The 7,280-nt window shown below is 40.5% G+C and overlaps 1 pseudogene; it reads left to right on the forward strand.

The window, feature by feature from the left end:
• Positions 1–207: 207 nt before the first annotated feature.
• On the forward strand, positions 208–7,000 carry LOC118004751 (annotated as a pseudogene).
• Positions 7,001–7,280: the final 280 nt, after the last annotated feature.

A 7,280-nucleotide genomic window follows, 5' to 3' on the forward strand; every position in this document is an offset into this window, starting at 1 on the left:
CATCAAAGACAGGGGGACAAGAGAGGAGTGGGTGTGTCAAGGTACAAGTCTATGAAGAGTGGGCTCTCATTTCCCACTTTGCAAATCTGAGCACCATATTCCTTATGTTCAATGTTTTAATCCAGGCTTTGGCAGAACACTAGAAACTATAATGGATTGTTATTGGATGGATGAATGGCTGTTGAGGACATGTGTTCTTTTTGTGTAATGCCCTATCGGTGGCATGAAACAGTCACGAAATTGCCATTGTTGCGAAAACTTCAGCTCAATAACTCGGAGGTAAAGAAAATTGGCATAAGAACATTAATTCTCCATTTGGACAGAATCTCTGAACTTTGTGAGGTTCACCCATCATTGTTATAAAACTCTAAAGATCAAGTTTATTTTGGAAGCTCTGCTACAATCTCAAGTATCATGTTACCAATAGCATAGCAGAGGTAAGAACCAAAAAGAGCAACTCTATTTCCGAATACATATCTCTATTGTCTTAAAGCTCACAATGTTTGCTTTACTAAGTCAGCAAGGAGGGAAGATCACAAATTAGGTCTTAGGTTAGAGTTTAACATTTTGCTTTTCCAAAGTCACCTTCCTGTTATCCATGCCACTGCTGAAGATCACAGTTACAATAACCCGTATCTTCAATGTGAATAGGTAATATGAGCTGAACAATCTTTGAGCAGGGTGGACCACCATCAAACCTCTCAACATTCAACATTCTCAACTGTTTGTTTTTTGTTACTGACCTAAGCAACGATGTAAACTTATTTGGGGGTAAACAAGCAAGAATGCTAGCTAAGATCCCCTGGACTGGTACATAAGGAGTCAGGGTGTGTGTGTGTTTGTGTGTGTGTGGGGGGGACTCAAATCAAATCACATGATCTCATTGGGATACCCCAAAGTTTGTGCAACCAAGAAAACAGCCAGCATCCCTGGCAGAAAACATCACACCAGTTACACAGGGCTACACACCAAACAGTTACACAGTTACACAGGGTTCTGGAAGGATGACGTTGTAGCGCTGCAGTCCTTTACCAGTGACCGGCAACAGCAAATAATAGTTTGCGATTAATGGTGGAAACCTTCTGATGAGAGTCTTAAATACCAAAACATCGGAGGAAGGTATGACAAATATGGCTCCAGTTTATTTAAATCTACACACCATAATAATTTGAATTTAGTAGGGCTTATTTGGATTGTTTCTTTTGTCTCTTTGTCTTGAGGATTTTAAATTAAATTTAGTTTCTTGACTTGGATTAGTTCAATTTCTTTAACATTTTTTTTTACTCTGTCAATTAGTATATATTATGATGGTTAATTTCATGTTTCACCTTGACTGGACTGAAGAATGCCCAGATAGATGGTGAAACATTATTTCTGGATGTGTCTACAAGGATGTACCTAAAGATTGATATTTGAATCCACATCTGAATAAAGAAGATTGCCCTCATCAGTGAGGGTGGGCATCACCTAATCAGCTGAGGTCTTGAATAGAACAAAAAGGCAGAGGAACAGAAAATTCTCTCTGCTTGAGCTGACACATCCATTTTCTCCTGACCTCAGACGTTGGTGCTCCTGGTTCTTATGCCTTCTGACTCTGTCTGAATTATATCACCAGCTTCTGGTTCTCCAGCTTGTAGAGGGCAGATCATGTATCTTCTCAGCCTCCATAATCATGTGAGCCAATTCCTATAATAATCTCCTCTTATAACATATATCCTCTTCTTTTGTTTCTCTGGGGAATCCTGACAAATACATTAAGTAGTAGGTCGAATACTGAACTGTGACAAAGAATAGAAAGTCTTGATAAAGTCTTCAAGGAATATAGAGACAAGTCTGGTAGGGCCAAAGAAACAAGAAAGAATGATTAACATGTGGTTAGATGAGTCAGGGAGAGCCACTGAACCGTAACTAATGAATCCTATTCATTGATTCATTTCATTTATTCACTCACTCTACAGCACTTCCTGAATTCCAAATGGCAACAGGTTATTATGGTAGTGAGGAATGTCCATTCTTATCACGACATAGTTATGCAGGAGCCATCTAATCCACCCAAAGGGATTTGGGTTGGCAGTTTTTCTTTTTCTGTATTTTTTAATTGTTCCATTTCTACAGACTTCAAGGTAGTTGTAGAATGTGGCTTTCCTTTTCAGAAAATCCAATGCCAGCATTGTTCCCTCAGGCCAGCAATTCCCAGACTTTGATATTTTAGTTTAGTGGTGACCATTATGTTTGTTTTCATCATGAGAAAATCTAAGTCATTTTGGGCACAGGCTCAAGGTTACATGATGAGGGCATGGACCCCTTCCCTGAACTCACTAGCATACTTGAACCATAATTAATGAGCAGTAGTTGAGCATGGAGATGAGATAGGACAAAAGTCACACCTTTATTGTACAGATAACTTGCCAAATAGACTTCAACCTTTTGACAATGACCTCATTTCCTCATTCCTCAACCTGAATTATATGCAGCTTATTTTTCTTTTCTTGCTTAAAGTATTATCCTACATGATCATGGGCACTGGGATTGCCGGAGTTGCCCATATTCTCCATGGCTAAATCCACAGGTCTGTTCTCTGTCCTCATTTTACTTGAATTATCTGAACAGGTGACACAGTTGATCAATCCCTCCTCCTTGAAACACTTTCTTTACTTGATCATTTTGGGGCACCACATTCTCTCCATTTTCCTGCTACCTCCCTGGTTGTTCCTTTCCATTGTCCCCTGCTGGTTCTTCTTCAACTTCCCAACACCCTAACATCTGGAGGCCAAACCAAGCTCATGATCATTCCTCCACACCTGTTGTGATCCTGTTTTCCCACCTCAAGAAATGCAACCCTTTCCTTCCAGTTGCTTATACTAAAAACTTGGGAGTCATCATTGACTCCTCTTTCCTGTCACATTCCAAATCCTATTTGTCAGGAAATTCTGTCGGGTCTGTCTTTGAAATGTATCCAGAATGTGAACCCTTTCACCACCTCCACTACTCCCCCCCACTCCCCTTAGCCATGACTCCTTTCTGGAAGCTACCAGTAGCTTTCTCTCTGCTCCTTCCCTTGTACCTCTAAAGTCTACCCATAACACAGCAGAGTGAGCCTTTAAAATATGTCATCTCATGTCACCTCTTTGCTCAAAATTCTCCAATAGCCCGCATGTCATTGAGAGTGAAAAACAGTCCTTACAATGACTTACCAGTCCTTCCATGACCTGGCACCTAAAACTTTTCTGATTTCATCTCCTTCTACTCTTCCAGGTCTAACACCTCTCTAGCCACATGCCTCCTTTCTGTTTCTCCGACATTCCAGGAATGCTCCGTACTTGGGAATTTTATACTAACTGTTTGTCTCCCTCCACGGAGCCACATGGCTCACTCCCACACGGCCCTCAGGTCTTTGCTTAAATATCACCTAATCAGAGAAGGCTTCCCCAACCAACTTAAGATTGTAACCATATCCCTCATCCCATCACACTCTTCCCTTTTCCTGTTTAATTTTTTCCCACAGCACATATCATCATTCAATATACTACTTATTTTACTTGTTTACTGATGTTCTCCCTCTCGTCCACAAAATGTAGGCTCCGTGTATACAAGGATTTTTTATTCGTGTGTTTTCTTTATTGCTATATGTCTGGTGGTGAGAATAATATTTGACACATAATGGGCCAGGAAAATATTAATAAATATTTTGAACAAATGGTCATATTTTACTCCAAGCCATGTGATGAAACAAATCTCAAGTAAAGCTCAAACATGAGGCTCAGAGGAAATTGTCTCCATGACCACTTATCTGTTTACACCATCCCAAAGAACAAGAAGCTGTATGGTTTTGCTTTATTTTGTTTCAGTTTCCTTATACATTGCGTCCTTGTATAAACGTGTGTGTTCCTGCATCAGGCAACAGCTGGCTCTTCCCATTTATTTGCTCTGTTCTCCCTCCTTCATGTGGTTCCTTCACCACAGAGTAGTCTGTTCTTTCTAAAGAGGAAAACTCTTTACTAAAATGTGAATAAATCTTAGAGTTGGCCTATACATCAGAGATAACTATAAAGCAGTGAGACTAACGCAGGACTTTTCCGTTGTAAAAAAGAAACTACTTGAAAAACCAGGAGCCATTTTTTCCCCATTCTTGACCTTGAGCAAACTGGGCTGGTTGGTAGTATTATTATCACCTAATTTGAGTCGATCAAAAGGGAAGAATGAGATGGCATGAATTACAGGAGGAATGGAATGCGTTTACCCCTGGATTGAAATTGTCAGTTGGGCATGTTAGTTGCTAACTTAGGATTCTGAAATGCTTCAAATCACAACATTTAAATATCTGTACGTTCTGGTATTGGGAAACCTTCTTAGTTACATCTTTCTCACTCTGCATGTCAAATGTCAGAGGCAACAAAATAGCCAGGACAGATCTGCGATGTCTACACTGAATGCATTCTAATGGGCTGGTTTCTACTGGTCACAGACACACACCAGTTTCTGTTACAGTTGCTGCACATGGTCCCTTAGAGAACCTTGATGTAGCTTAGTTCACTGACCATGATTTCTATAACTTGCGGTTTCTGTCTAGTTGACTCATTCATTCTCTCAATCCTTGAATTATCTAAACCTCCCTTACTAGTTTCACCTGCATTTTGTCTTCTAGCCCAAGACTTTCCTGTTTATTCCTTTAGCCCACTGAGGAAACAGGAACCAGTTAGCATCACCACCTATCACTCCAGCCACTGCACTCTTGCCCCAGATTCTGTTTCAGGCAATCCCAGCATCTCCAGCCTTTCTTCAGAGTTAGGTCTCCCGAAAGCTTTGTCCTTCTTACTCTTCGCAACACCTATGGACCTAAAACTGCTCTTAGGAGCAGACGATATACACTAAGGCCCCAAATAACAGTTTTGCCCTACACTTCATTTTCATAGACCCCTCTCTAAGCTTCCTGTCTCATCTAAGGAGGAAGGGCAGATAGCTTAGAAACAGCTGTGAAGGTCACAGCCCAGGGACACAGGTCGGCTAAGAGACTGAGGTGTAGTAATAAGATTATAGAATGCTTCCCCTCCCCCACACTTACCCCCACCACTGCCACCAACCAGGGCTTCAATATAATAACAGTGGCCTACAGCTGAAAGAGTGGCAAGACACAGGCTTTCTCTAAGCTGAAGTACTTAGGAAAGCCAAAAGTTAACAAGGGAGATAAAACAAGGATGTAAGAGGAAGTCTCTGGAACGTACAGCTACAACAAATATGGCACGCAGCCCAACTCCTAGCTAAATTCACATAAAACCTCACACTAAAGGCCTACTACTACCTGATATATCGTGTGAGGCTTCAACAAAAAAACGTACAAGGCAAAACAAGCAAACAAAAAACTCAGCCTGAAGAAAGAGAGCAAACATCAGAACAGATTTAGATATGACACAGTTACTAGAATTATTAGACAGTTACTAGAATTATGAGATTTAAAATAATTACGTTTATTATGTTAAGGGCTCTAATGGAAAGAAAATAGTCAACATGCAAAACAAGAAGGTAATGGAAGCAAAGAGATGAAAACTGTAAGAAAGAATAAAAAAGATAGGCTATATATAAAAAACACTGTTAATAGAAGTGAAGAATAACTCCAATGGATTCATCAGTAGACTGGACATGAGTGAGGAAAGAGTCAGTGAGCTTTCAGAAATGTCAATAGAAACTTCCCAAACTGAGATGCATAGAGGAAAAACAAATGGAAATGAAGTAAACAGAACAACCAAGAACTGTGAGATAATTACAAAAGATGAAACATAAGGATTGTTGGAATATCTGAAGGAGAAAAAAAGGAGTATGGAGTAGAGAAAATATTTGAAAGGATAATGGCCAAAAACAGACACCAAACCACAGACACAGGAAGCCCAGAGAATACAAAGTTGGATAAATATCTAAAGGTATACACCTTGGCATATCATATTCAAATTTCAGAGACTCAATGACCAAGAGAAAATCCTTAAAGAAGCCAGAGAAAGGGGCGCCTGGGTGGCTCAGTCAGGTAAGCGTCTGACTCTTGATTTCCACTCAGGTCATGATCTCAGGGTTGTGAGACTGAACCCCATGTTGGGCTCCGCACTGGGCCTGGAGCCGCTTAAGATTCTCTTTTCCTCTTCTTCTGCCCCTCCGCAGCCCTGGCTTGTGCACGCTCTTTCTCTCTCTGCCTCAAAAAAAAAAAAAAAAAAAAAAAAAGAACACGCTAGAAAAACAAAACACTTTATCTATAGGGGAGCAAGGATACAAATTACATTGGGCATCTCATCAAAAACCATGTAAGCAACAAGAGAGTAGAGTGAAATATCTAAAATGTTGAAATAAAAAATCCATCAACCCAGGGTTCTACATCCCTCAAAACTATCATTCAAAAGAGAAGGAGATTGTGTGAATGAAAAAACAAGCCACAGACTGGGAGAAAATATTTGTAAAACACATATCAGATAAAGGACTTGTAGCCCAAATACGGAAAGCACTCTTAAAACTCAATGATAAAAAAACAACCCAATTAAAAAGTAGGCCAAAACGAACCTGGGCTGTGTTCATGACAAAACCATGAAGGCAGCAGCCTGGGTCATAACTGAGGAGTACCACACGTGCCTAGACAACTTCCACACCAACAAGTGTGTGTGCAAGGAGATCACCATTATTCCCAACAAGAAGCTCCGTGACAAGAAAGTAGCTGATGTCACACATCTGATGAAGTGGATTCAGAGAGGCCTGGGGAGAGGGATCGCCATCAAGCTGCAGGAGGAGGAGAGAGAAAGGAGAGAGAATTATGTTCCTTGTATCTCAGCCTTGGATCCCGGAGATCATGGAATTAGATCCTGACACTAAGGACATGTTAAAACTCTTGGACTCTGGCAGTGTGTCCAATCTACAGGCCACTCAGCCTATAGTTGGGATGAATTTCAAAACACCACGTGGAGCTGTTTGAATCTTTCTGCTGGACTGTAATATTTATTGGAGAATAAACCTTAAACAACACCAACAGCAGAAAGTGGACCAAAACCTGAACAGATACCTCACCAAAGATAATATACAGATGGAAAAGAAGCATATGAAAAAATGCTCAGCATATATCTTCAGAGAATTGCAAATTAAAACGACGAGATCCCACTACACACCTACTCAAACGACGAAAATCCAAAACGCTGACAACACCAAATACTGACAAGGATGTGGAGCAGCAGGAACTCTCATTCATTGCTGGTGAGAATGCAAAAGAGCACAAGCACTTTTGGAAGACAATTTGGCAGTTTCTTACAAAG

Source organism: Mirounga leonina, unplaced genomic scaffold (assembly GCF_011800145.1).
Source record: "Mirounga leonina isolate KUSES-001 unplaced genomic scaffold, KU_Mleo_1.0 Mir_93, whole genome shotgun sequence".
In the NCBI taxonomy this organism is placed as follows: Eukaryota; Metazoa; Chordata; class Mammalia; order Carnivora; family Phocidae; genus Mirounga; species Mirounga leonina.